This window comes from Argentina silus (genome assembly GCF_951799395.1).
Source record: "Argentina silus genome assembly, chromosome: 15".
Classification (NCBI taxonomy): domain Eukaryota; kingdom Metazoa; phylum Chordata; class Actinopteri; order Argentiniformes; family Argentinidae; genus Argentina; species Argentina silus.
In genome coordinates this window covers 19,227,298-19,241,087 of record NC_139669.1, presented here as the reverse complement: position 1 = coordinate 19,241,087, position 13,790 = coordinate 19,227,298, and positions in this window count along the sequence as shown.

Here is a 13,790-nt window from a genome sequence, read left to right as displayed (position 1 = left end):
CTCCTTAGAGAAACTTCAAACTAAGTTTATAACGGCTATATACCAGATGAACCTGGAAATGCTTTTATTGCAATTGCAAACTACATATTTTTGCAATAATAGGCAATGATCGGTTGTCACATATACTTCCGGGATTCCATTAGGATACCGGCAACTTTTTGTTCACAGCTAGTAATCACTCCACTGTCTAGTGCCTGTCCCATGAGTGGAGAGCTTGGCTGGGGAAACTGAAACCAAAACAAAGAGGCTGTGTGTGAGTCTACGAAGGGGAAATAGTTCCAGTTCTGAAAAATTGTTTTATTTTCAATAGAATGCACATCAGAAAATTATTTCAAAGGTAACTCGCAAGTAAAGTAGTTTGAAGTTTCTATGAGGAGATTTTGGCATGTCATTTAAATGACGCTAAACTAGTTACCATCAGAATCCTGTCTATTGGAGATGGTGCTGCTAACTGTTAGCCTGTGCTGCGGTATCAACATACGTAGATAACAGAGAACCTGAGTGTCTTTCACTACTGGCCTATGAGAACAACTCAGGGTAAGATGATATTGATGACATATATGACTTCACCTAAACATAAAAATATTTAAAAAATGTAACCATCCCTTCAATACTCGTAGTCCAGCATCTCTCACACACACGTCTGTGCCCCCGTGCATGCATGCACAGACCCCCCCACACACACACTTCCATGATCATGAGAACTGAGAACGGTGCTCTCCTGGACAGTCACAAAGGCTCTTAGGCACACATTGTTCCACTGTAATGTTAAATTCAATAATCAGCCGTGTGATTCGCTGGTTTCCAGGGGCCATAAGACAGTCAGACAGGACATGATTAGCATCCTGTGAATGTGTATGAGGGGAGAACAGCTGAGGTGAAATGACTTGTGTCAGGTCTGTGGTCCACTTGTGGCTGATGTCTTCAGCATACACCCCCCCGAGCAGCCAGTGTGCAATCATACTCCTCGCTTGCGTAAAACCTGATTATGAAGAGTCTTTTTAGCTTTGTAGATTTTGCCCTGTGCTGCGGCCACGCCAAGTCAGAGTTATTCAACAGGAGGCGATGGTCGACTGGGCGCCATCTCACTCCAAGCATGACGACCAAAACTCAGCTCTCGTCTCGTCTCTGCAGGGTCACGGGAGAGCAGAGCTGGGGACTTCATTCCTTACGCTTCTGTCGTTTAAATCAGCTTGGATAAATGTCATCCTCCCCTCCCCTCTTAAGAGCATGGTAATATGATTCTTTCCACTCATCCCCCTGTCCTCTTCTCATCCCCCTCTCCTCCGGGACTAGAACCTCTGTCCCTCACTGTTAGCGCTCGTTGTGCACCCCCCCACTCTCTCTGCCTTTCTTTCGGTCTTTTTTTCCCCTCTTTCTTTTCTTTTTTCTTACTTGTCATCCTTCTTTCCCCTTCTCCTCCCCTCCTTCTTTCCCTCTCACGGTTGTGTTGTAATTGAATTATGCACCCTGGGGTGGCTCTATAGGACCCAGGATGGGCGCTGTCACCAACAAACGTAATCCCCCACCCCCCATGCTGCTCCCTGTGCCCCTACTCTCTGCTCACTCACCCTGTTTGCCCAGTCGCTATCTTGTCACCTTGCATCACTCATCAGAGACAGAAACAGAGAGACAGAGAGCAAGAAAGAAAGACCAAGGAGAGAGTAAGCAGTGACCTGACAACAGCTCTCATACCCTGTAACAAAAACATATCCACCAAGTAAAACTGGCTGAGCAGCGAGTGTGTGTGTGTGTGTGTGTGTGTGTGTGTGTATGTGAGAAACACTCATCTGCAGGAAGAAGTGACCTGCCTCTAGTCCTCAGTGTTATCTTAGCAAAAGTAAAATCCCCCCCCATCTTCCACCACCACATTCCCTCTATTTCTCTCTCTCCTCCAGTGCCAGGTACTCATTCTTTACAGCTGGCGGATGATGGCCATCGGTAGACGCACAGGTGCTCGTGGTTGTCATTATATTTCAAAGCCCTCAACCCTTTGGTGTATCTGCTGTAACACTGTGCTTTCCCTGCCCCCGACAATTCAGCACAGATTAACACATGGAACATTTCCATGCCATCTTTGGGGAGCCGACAGATTCTCACTATGTTCCATGAGAGTAAAAACTAACACAGGCTTAGACAGGCAAAGTGTGTCATACACACTGGGTTCAGGTACAGTATACAGTATATATATACATACGTATATATATATATATATATATATATATATATATATATATATATATATATATATATATATATATATATATATATGGAGAAGGCAGAGGAACAGAGGCTATTTACACAGGATTTTTTATACAAAGCTGTTTGCATTAGCCTTGACATCCCGCCCTAACGACATGAATACAGCTAGCGAACCCCCGGACCCTAGCCTCATGCATAATGGGTAGCATGAGCTAGCGCTGGTGGAGAGGAAAAAGTGGCGCTTACTTCTGATGTGTGTAATGAATGCACAGATTAAGTTATTGATGGCTCCGGGGCTGCAGAGAGACACCGTGAGAGGAGGGATCTGCATCTGTTGCATTAGACGACAAAACCCGAAGGGACCGATGTACTGTCGTGAAGACAGACAGTTTGTTTTAGGAGGGAAAAGGAAAAGATTTTCTGCTGCGTTGTATCATGTATTTCTTTGAAATGCTATGAAAAGCAACAGAATCATTCCATTCAGCGTAGAAACTGTGTAGCATGTGTTTTAGGGGCTTACACGTTTCACTCAATGCTTCAAGTGACGTGTTTTTAAGTTTTTAAGTAAAGGTGCTGAATGTGGATTACTAGAGCGTCCTTGTAGGAAACATACCTTAACTAGTGTTTCTCCCGCACTCTCCTTCTGTGTGATCAGTCTGGTTTCCACAGCAACCAGGACCTGTGTTGTTGACATACTTTAATGTGGGGACATAAAACCATAGTTTTGCGGTCAAAATGTCCTGCTCAAAAATACTGTTTTCCATTAGCGAAGGGACTAATTAGACAGAAGACAGGGTAAAAGACAGGCTCTTCTGGGATGGAGAAGTATGACAATAAAGCAAAGAAAAATCTTTAACTGAAAAAAAAAAAATGTCTATTGTATGACTGAACACTAAATCGATTTAGATTTTTCAGGAACAACCATGGCCCTAGAGAGAGAGAGACAGTTCATTTGGTTATCCCCTGGGTCACCTCACAAAGTAAGCCCCATTACCTTAAGGGGGAAAATTAGAGACGGAAAGAAATCAAAAGAAAACAAACTCACTGGACCGGAACAAAGTAGAACATTGCTATCAGTGCTGTAATTAAGATTGTTGTTGTCCAGGGAACAGACAGTGAGGCAAACGGATTGAGATGGAGAAGGACTTCAGGGCAGAGATATTCTCAATCTCTTTCTATTCAGATGTTGTTGTGTAAGTGTCTCACCATGGTATCCATGGCAAAGGGAGACCATTAAAACATTTTGTTTAAAAATTGGGTCCCCGGAATCTTGCAAAATCTAGTGTTGCTGATCCATTTACTTGTAATGATAATGTATACAGTATGCTGAGGTCCATAATAACAGGACTCTGTGGTTTGCACATAGGGAGATTTGTTTGCATGACTTAGTTTGTTGTTGTTGTTGTGGAGGTAGAAACATCCTCACATTAAAATAATACTGTCTGTGTGAACACACCAGCAAACAAATCAATACAGACCATCAAGGCAATAAGAGGTCTAGTGTGCCCCTTTTTGGCCTACGCCTTTATTGAGGTCCATGTCATCACCAATAGGGGGTGCTGTTTCTGTTCTCCCCCCAAGGTTCAGAACTCTCTCAGACTGGGACCTTCCCTGCCTGGGAACCCTGAAGTTAGTGGGGCAGAGGGAATCACACAGGCAGCCCTCGCTTCACTCCTGCCCTAGATTACATGACCAAACCCCCCAGCTACCCTGAGACAATATGAATCATGCTTATGTTCTCCTGCTGTTACTGCAGTAGGATCATCACGCTGTTATATCACATTGTATAAATAGCTTGTTGCGTAACAAGGAGGTTGGAACCCCTGGTGTGAGACAATGATGGGGCAGATGTGGTTTAGTATTAATCTAATGAGCTCACCTCTGTCTCCGCGCCTCAGCTGTGGCAGATGAAGATGTTTTGGTTGGAGGTAGCATTAGCGTTAGTGCTAACCCTAACCCAACACTTGGTGACATGCTGTTTTCTGGACATTTGGCATGTTGCGTTATATGAACATTGGTATTACTCACACGAGAATGATAGCCTTGGGATTTATAATAATGGCAGCCTCTCAAGACTCCATTTAGACACCCCAGACCTAACTTCATGAGACCAGGCTTTCATAGTTCAGAAAGCCCAGGGAAATCCTTTGCAGAAAGCAACTATAACAGGGTGGAACCCCATTTGAATTGAGTGACGACACGTCAAATCAATCAAATACTTTTCTTGGGCGGAGTTCCCATAAAACAGAATTCAGTTTTTCCATCAGTAAGGTTCTTGGAATTTAACATCCAATGAAATTGTGAGGACGTTCTCCCATCGCTCCATCCAGTTCAATCTAAGCCAGAATGGCTAATCAAAAATTTCCCAGAGAGATAGCGAGAGAGCGACCGGTTGTTGCTCATATGATAACTGATATCCAATCAGATTCAATTTGCAGGGGATGTTTTCATTATGCTGGGAGCATCAGTCAATGTGTCTGCAATAGTGCACCATGTTAGTAGCTGATGTGCTCCTAGACACAGATCTGGGATCAGCTTCCCCTCCTCTAGCCTCAACCTTAATCATTAGGGGAAACAATCTAAACTGACCAAAGAGGTGTTTAGGGGCAACTTCATCCAACTCTGTGTCATTGCAGGTCAAAACAGATGAGGTCACAATGTTTCTCACAAACAGCTTGAGAAATTCCTGTTTAATCACCCACAGATAGACACGATGACAACAGTTTTCATAACAATACTACTTATAATGTTGTAATCCATGAAAAGCCATATGCCACTGTTCATTCAGATGATGCTGCATAGCACTTTGGCACATGGAAGTGTATCCTCATACGTGTCATCATTCAGTAATGCATGAACGTATACCCTCTCATCAACTTAGGAGAGAGAAAGATGCAGGTTTATCTATTTTCAGAGAGTAATTTCCCTCTGAAAAGGGTACATACGTTTTCATGATGTTAAACTGGATCATTTACAGTGGCCAATTAACACACCAATTAAAAGATCATTGAATTGCTATTGTTGCTGAGTAAAATCATATTCTCTCTGAGGAGATCATGAAATGGGATCTGTGCAGTATGATATGAGCCATTGTAATGCTGCCCAAATGAATTATAGAAAATGTGTCGCTAATTTCCCTCGCCTCCAGCTGTTTTATTCCCATTGAATTCTACCATGATGCATCAGGCGATGAAAATATCATGAACAGTCTCAGAAAGTTTTTAGTAACTTGAACCTTGATATTTTTTCACTCCAATGAAAAGAAAATGTTGCAAACCAAGTGATACATCTACCTGTCCATCAATAAATAAAACTAAAAGAAAAGATCAAAATGGAGGGAAAAAAGAAACTCTTTTATAAGAATGTCGTCTCATAAAAGTCAGTCCTTGTGTTTTGGATTAGGGAGTAAGGATCTCTGAGTTTCTCTGAGTAACTGCATTTCCCTGTGATGAAGTCTTAAAGATCTGAAGAGCATCAAGAGACATATCTAAGAGAAGTACCTTCAGTTTTTATTCATGTTTTTTCCCCTCTTTTTTTCCTGGTGATGTGTGGCGGGGGGGGGGGGGGGGGGGGGGATAGAGAGAGGGAAATGTATTCCAACAGAAATGAGGCGAGTCGGAGTCGTCTTCCCCTCAATATGGCTCGAGCTGTCACCGTTCAGTTCAAAACACCGCCATGCAAAAAACATCAGCACCCAAACCTGCTCTTTGACTTCACTTTGAACATTAGGGAAACTTGTTCCAAAACAGGAGGCAGGCTTACTCTAAGTTTTAGCATAGCGTAATGGTCCTGCAATGCAGTTGAGGTTATACTTCCTTTTAGAAGATGTTCAGCGTGCGTTTTCATGTGGTTTGTGACATCTTGGTCCAACATTTTTGGTGTATTCTATTATATTTTCACACCTATGTAAAATAAAAAGACATACCAGACCAAAACCATATAACCACGCACACAGACGCACACACACAAACAAATTGTCAAATTCTTGTGAGGACAGCTGTTTGGGTGTAGAAAATGTGCTTGGGAAAATGGATCATGGATAATGGATCAACTTCCTCTGTAACAGACATCTGTTAGTCTGTATCTGCCGAGAGGTTAACATACTGAATACGGATGTACGGTATGTATATGGGGAATACAGACATTAATAGACACATATAGAAAGATACCCGTAGGATTATGGTTGCATATATTCAAACCTAATTTACCACATGCCTATGTGCTACAGTTCAACTGAAATTATGCAAATGATATTCATTCCATAACTTGCCCTAATTCACCAAAGCCTGCAGTAATTATGTAACATATGTACTATTGAAAAGACACATCGACATTAAAACCTAAACCGGAAAATGTCCCTATAAACCCTTAAAGGAAAGGTTGCAGAATTTGCCAATAGTAGGTATAGCTAGTCATATGCTACTCAGTAGTGCTACTAACTCATAACATTGCTGTCCATATCCTGCAAGCTTTTGCGGGCAATAAAGATCGGGCAGTAAAAATAAACACATACCTTGAAAATAAACAATGATAACCCAATTGGTATTTGACATGTACTTGTGGAAAGACTTTGCATGCTGTTGACTGAGCTGGCTAGCTAGCTAGTCGTGGGATTGACAGCTGACTTAAAGAGCTGTCAATCAACGTCAGTGTACTGCAAGACTTCGTTTAGTTGTTGCTAGCATGCTGCGGCTAACCGCTAACTGCTAGCTGCCTACCCTGCCCAAAGTCTCATGCCGACCTTCGTGATGTCACTTCATGACAAAACGACGATGAAACGCCAATGTATATGGGTATACAATTGCCAATAATATTCATATAAAATCGCCAAAAGATAAGTATATTTTCGAAAATCTGTGATTATATTTGGAACCATTTAGGTAGACCATTAGGAAAGACCTTTTAGGTGGAATGTCATCGCTCTACGTTTGTTCAATGTGTGTAGATATATCATGCAATCTACACTTTAACGATAAAAGAGAAGATGTGATGATGCTGACGTGCCTTGATGTTTTTGTCAGTGTGACAGGGGAGGGCTGAGGAGGGAGCCGCTCGCTAAAGCAGCCCAGGCAGACAGACATCAGCACTCAGTCATCCTGGATCTGCCAGACGACACCAACAGAGAAAACACATTACCCATGTCTTGTTTTGTTGTGTTTATTATATTTAGAGCCGTTGCGCCTCAGGGTCATGTGACAATCTGGATTCTCTTTCTCCCAAGTTTTTACGAAACTGTTAGAACTGCTAGGAGTTTTTTCCTTTAAGGGGGCTGTTTGGTATTCTAATCTCCACATTAATCATTTTTTTTGGTGATGCACTGGTGTGGTGTCACAGACAAACTAAACAGGGAGCAACGATATGCAGGAGACAACGTAGAGGCTCAGGAGGGGGGAGAGAGAGGAGCCTAAAAGCTCATTTGAAGTGCCTGTCTAAGTTGAGAGAGTTAAAAAGATGTTCTTTCGAATGAAAAATAAATAAATAAGTGAAACACTTAAAGACATTATGGAGCTCTTTCATTTACCTGACTTCTGTAGTTGAGGTGAGCACAGAGAGAAGTAAACACATCTGCATCTCTGAGTCACTGCTTCCACAATGGTATGAGCATCTCTTAAGGCTAATTCATGCTTTGTCGATAGACAATGCCGACAACTGTCGATCGACAGAAATGATCATTTTGAGTGTCGCTGAGGGGTGTCACACACCTCCTGAACGTTCCTAGGTCACTGATGCTGTCATAGATTGTTTATGACAAGGCAAGCGACACTCGAGTGACGACATGTCGGTCAACACATATTAAAAAGCATCAAGTGGCCTTTAGTCTCTTATTTAAGCCAGGCGGACACGGTGCGATTTTCACAAACGCAGACAATTCCAACTGATGACAAATTCTCCACGTCTCGCTGCAATATACAGTACACTGCAATGTACACTGCAAGAGCAGACCCGATGGTAGCTCTCACACTGGGCGATATGACTGAGTCCCCTCTCACCCTCCCCTACAATGTCATTGCGAGGACAGCAAGAAATGGCACTGGCCACAAAATAGTAGGACATTTCAGCTGTAACCATAGTCTTTTTATGCTCCGAGAAATTAGGATGGGTTTGATTTGGCATGTTTAAGATAGTGTTCATTTTCACTTTATCAAAAAGGCAGCTTTGGTCCCGTCCTGCCAGAGCTCCACAGGTTTGCTTCAATTTCATCGTTTCCAAACTGAGAATAAAATTGTAATGTAGCTAATTTACATTCATGGCATTTAGCAGACGCCTTTATCCAAAGCGACTTACAACAAATACATTTGACTAGAAAGTGAATCATCTATCCATCAGTCATCATAAGAAAAAGTAATCAGTGCTCGGACCAGGGACCATTGGCAGTCACAATGCTAGAAGAAGGAAAAATTACTTCTTCTTTTTTTTAACAGGAGAGAAACTTGTACGGGGGGTAGTGGGGGTGAAGAGGTCTTTAGGAGGGACTGTTAAGATGTACCCTGAAAAGATGGGTCTTCAATCTACGGCGGAAGATAGGTAGTGACTCTGCAGTCATGACAGCAGTGGGAAGCTCATTCCACCAGCAGGGCACCAGGACAGTGAAAAGCCGTGACTGAGTAGTGCGGCTGCTGCATCCGTGGCGGTGCCAGGCAGCCAGCCGAGGTGGAAGAGCGGAATGATCGGGCAGGGGTTTGCGAGTTGACCATTGCTTGCAAGTACGGAGGGGCTGTTCCCTTTGCCGGCCCGTAGGCGAGCACCAGGGTCTTGAATCTGATGCGAGCTGCTACTGGGAGCCAGTGAAGAGTGCAAAGGAGGGGGGTGACATGGGAGAATTTGAGGAGATTGAACACCAGACGGGCGGTAGCATTCTGGATGAGCTGCAGAGGCCTGAAGGCAGAGGCAGGGAGCCCGGCTAAGAGTGCGTTGCAGTAGCTATTATTTTAAATATTCTATAAGTATGGTCCCAAACGCAACTTGCATGTGGCTCTTGTTTACAGCATCCTGGATTCCCATTGGTTGACTTTCTTATACTCCACCTCTCACACTGCACGAGTAGAAAGGAGCCACGACCCAAACATTCGGACCTGTCAGAATTCAAAATCGCATCTTCTCATCCTGTTGTTGACCAACTCACACTGTGCAAGTGGACGCATCCATTTCACTGCAGACGATCCGCGTTTACAGCCATTAACATAGTACATTTCAGCGTGAGAACTTGGCTCTTGACAAATTTGTGGCTAAAACCATGCAATGTCTGCCCGGCTTTAGTCTCTTTGGGCTCTATTTTCAGCTGGCACAAAATGAAAGTCCAAACGGAAGGCGTATTGGTCATTTGTGTCAGCTGTAACTGGTGAAAATACCACAGCCTGAAGTGCTATCTCATCTCTGCTCTGGTGAGTGGAGTAGCGGTAATAGAGGCGTGTTCACAACAATGAACAGACAAGTGCCATCAGGCACGCTGAACAATTAGGGCCTTGAAAACAGCACTTATATTTCAGACACACCCCATAGTGCCACCGCCAGCACCCCTTGCCAGTGCCCCAATCTCCTCTCTCTGTTTTAAGCTGAGTAGGTGGAAGTTATTTCTAACCCCTGATACAGGGTTAGATCATTTCTCTTCCCACTAGTCTCTTGGTGACAGACGCACTCTCCACACTCTAAAGTCTGTCAAACATACTGTAGCTTGTTCAATGGTTCCTGAGCAGTAAGTGGGTGGGCTGGTGGTGTTCAAAATGAAATGATTGACAGGTCGTAGCACCAATCAAACATCACAAGATCGAACACACCCGTGTTTAAATGTAAAACTCAGTAAATTCACTCTTGACTCAGCAAATTCACTCCCACTAAGGCCAGGTTTAAGTTGTTGTTCGTCCAGGTTTATGCACTGTGCGCAATGGCCTGGGGACGCTGCTAGGGGTTGGATAACATGATCCTAGATCAGTGTTTAAGGGTACTTTCTAACTTCAGTGTTAAAAGCTTTATCCCTCAGTCTCTCCACTGTGTTTAGAACAGTATCCTCTCTGTTAGCTGGTGGACAGAGACTGTGTTAAGTGTCTGTACCGGTTAGCGTCCAGTTGACGATAAGGTGGCATGAGCCGGTGTATTAGGGCTAGCCAGTACTTGTCAGAGCCTCTGTCTCCACCGCACGCATCACCTGGATGGCCAACTGCCACATACCCTACAGAAGACACTACAGCCACATCTCAGCCATGGTATGGTCAGAAGAAAAAGGGGAACCGTAAGAATGCTAACTGTAACCAAGCATAATGAGAGAACAATCCCACACACACTAAACAAAAAGACAAAAACACTCAATGACACAAACTCAAGTACAACACTGTAACACACTATAACACACTAGATGCACACAACAACTCCCACAGACAAAATAAAGACACAAATTGGCTGGCCCACCACTCTGTAAACAACATGGACAACAGCTTTTTAGTAAAAGTAACAAAGACAGTTTAAATATGTGACTGCCTGTATGGTGGTTGTTGCTCAGCAGGAACACACTTGATATTAATACACAAGTATGCTGCCCCCCCAAGGTCCTTGGTTTGAGTCCACTCTTCTTTAAAAAGAAAAACAGTTACTTTTGTTGTTTACAGTACAAGTTGTTTACCCCGAATGGCAGGCCAACAAACTCGCAACTGCGTATTGCTGCTTTAACAAAATGTTATTTGTGCAGTATGTGTCTTTTCAATGAGGTCACAGTGTTGGAGAGGTCATGGATGAGGCATGTTCAATTACATGGAGCTGTGTACCGTCTCTACATTATGTTTCCTAGCCCAGCCGAGCTGGGTGTGACCCCTTGGCCCTCTACTGTCTTCTCTCTCAGCTCTCCATAGACACATTTGTCCTGTGTGTGTGTGTGTGTGTGTGTGTGTGTGTGTGTGTGTGTGTGTGTGTGTGTGTGTGTGTTCGCTGTGCTCTACTCTGGCATGTCACTGTCATAGCTCTGTCAGTGTAAATACAGGGAGGATGACTGATCCCTTTCACTCAGCCCATCACCCCCAGGACCCCCAACTCACAATGGAGGGGAAAAACCACAAACAAAAACATAAACACCATTAGTCTGCTCCAGGTTAAACAATACAGGAGCGAGAGGCAGAGGAGGTCAGGGTTGTACTACTTCTTTTCCCTCATTCTTTAACTCTCTTTCTCTCTGACTCTTACTCTCTCTCTCTGCAATTCTTCATGACTTTGAAGGGTAAGTTGCTGGTATACGAGGCCAACATCTACCATGTCGATATCCCGTTCAAGGTGCTTTGAGCTTTGAGTAGGTTAAGTGATGGTAAATGTGTGTGTGTGTGTGTGTGTTTGTTTTTTACTCCTACACCCAGCCTACAGTCGGTTATGGGCTGTGTGCTTTGTGTTCCATGGGTGCTTCCTGTGGTAGTGAACCACCATGCAGCAAAGATGATTCATGCCTTTCTGTACTGCTTTCGGAGAGAAAATTCACCCTATAAATCTGTCTCTGCACCTCGTTCTTTACCACTGTCTCTCGTACGCACACAGACACACAGCCATTTTCTCTACACTGCTCTGACAGTTGCTGTACAGTGTTCTGACTCCCACACAAGTAGACCATAAAAAAAAGGGAATTTTCTTTTCATGTTTTTTTTTCTTTTTTTCGGGTAATTGACACAAATAAAACAAGAACGGCAGAAGGCTTAGTCATTCTGTTTTTCTTCCAATGAACAGCATGATTCTATATAAATAGCCTAATCACATAATGGTGAGCAGCATTGACACTCCGGATCGTTTGTATGAATAAGCTGTTTATATAACAAATGATTGTCAATATTCCAAGTTGAAATGCTGTATTCCGTTATCTACAAGTGCCGCGCGGCATGTGTCTGTATTACAAAACAAGAACAAAGTCCCTTTTATGTGATCCCAGGAAGTCTGTGTGCTCTACTCTGCACTGTGTGCTTAATAGAGGTCACTGCAGTATAGCCCAAGGGAAACCAAGAGCAGGTCCAAAGACTTGAGAAATCACTCCAGTTGTAAAAGAAGATATCAACACCATGAATTGAGGGTCTGCACAGTTTAATCCACATACCAATTTGTTTTTTTAATGTCATACACTGCATACCATAGAGACACACAACCTGTAGCCAGCTGAGCTCTCTCTCCAGCAGAGTTATCAACAGCAAGTCATGTTCACAGAGATAATCCTACCCCTCAATAGCAGCAATATCAAGACTTCACCTTATCACTGAGAGCGATCATGTCATCTTAAAGGGGAAAGTTTCCACTTTCCACTTTGGTACAGTAAATCTTTTTCCTTTTTCAAACGAAGTATCCACTTCCTCATGGCTGATTTTCCACGCCTCTAAGTTGTCCTCTCTCTCTCTCACTCCCTCCCTTTTTTTTCCGAGCGTCACACTACTTGGGCTTGTGGTTTTCACACAACTCAGAGCACACAGGAAGTGTGTCGCGGCAAAACCGGTCCCTGTCACTGTTTCCACTCCTCAGACGGACCACAAGGCTAAATTTAACCCCCACTAACAACAATAACCAGATCACAGGTGCCCAAAATATACACTTAAACAATCAGGTTTTATTTAACCACACAGCTATTTATACTCAAACATGCTAATACACTCAAGGCTTGGCTGGGTTGTGTTTGCCGTTTGAGGGATGATACAGCAGACGAGATTGTCAAAGTCAATTAGCAGCAGCTAAACCTGAGGAGTGGTTGGTCAGGTCGGGGGTCACCTGGGTGAGCTTATCTGAGTTCTGGTTATATAACAGACAACATGGCACTGTCTTGCATATCTGCCTCCTGGAAGGAAGCCATGATGTCTATAGTATTTTACATTTTTGGTCTAACATCTGAGAAGCATCTTTTTTTCAGTTTACAAATGCCAAAAAATGTGTATGATGTATTGAATCAATTTTCAAATGTAATATTGCTATAACAAAATCCTGTGTCTTGCAAGTAATGGGACAGTGAAGCATTGATACTTCTTTTGGCTCTACACTCCAAAAGTTTTGATTTGAAATAACAAACAATTACTATGAGGTTAAAATAAAGATTTCCAGCTTGTGTTTCATGTATTTGTGTACATATTGGTTTCACCATTCAGAAATGACAACACTTTTTATGGGTTTAGACAGCATAACTATGCTTCGCTTGCTGACAGAGCAATAGCAACCTAATGTTTTAAGGCCAGTGTTCTACTCTATGGCTCTCTCTCTTTATGTCAAAGGAAGGGGACTGTGTGTTACAACTCTCATGTTTCATATCACTGGCGATAATCACTACCACCAGAGAGAGAGAGAGAGAGAGAGATAAGAGCAGGTTCTAGAAGACTTGGACTGCAAGCCAGGGGTCTACCGGGACACTGGTCTGGGAGGCCAGGGGCTGGGGCCATCGTTGTGACTGCCCCAGTCACTCTCTCTGGCTGAGAGCAGAGGGCAGCGGCCTGGCAAACACCACAGGCACTACTGTACTTGCTGTGTCCACACACACACACACACACACACACACGCGCACACACACACACACACTGAGAGGGGAACATGCACTAAGTCACACTATGAGCAAAGCACACACACGTACTGTACAGTATGCACAGGCACACAAA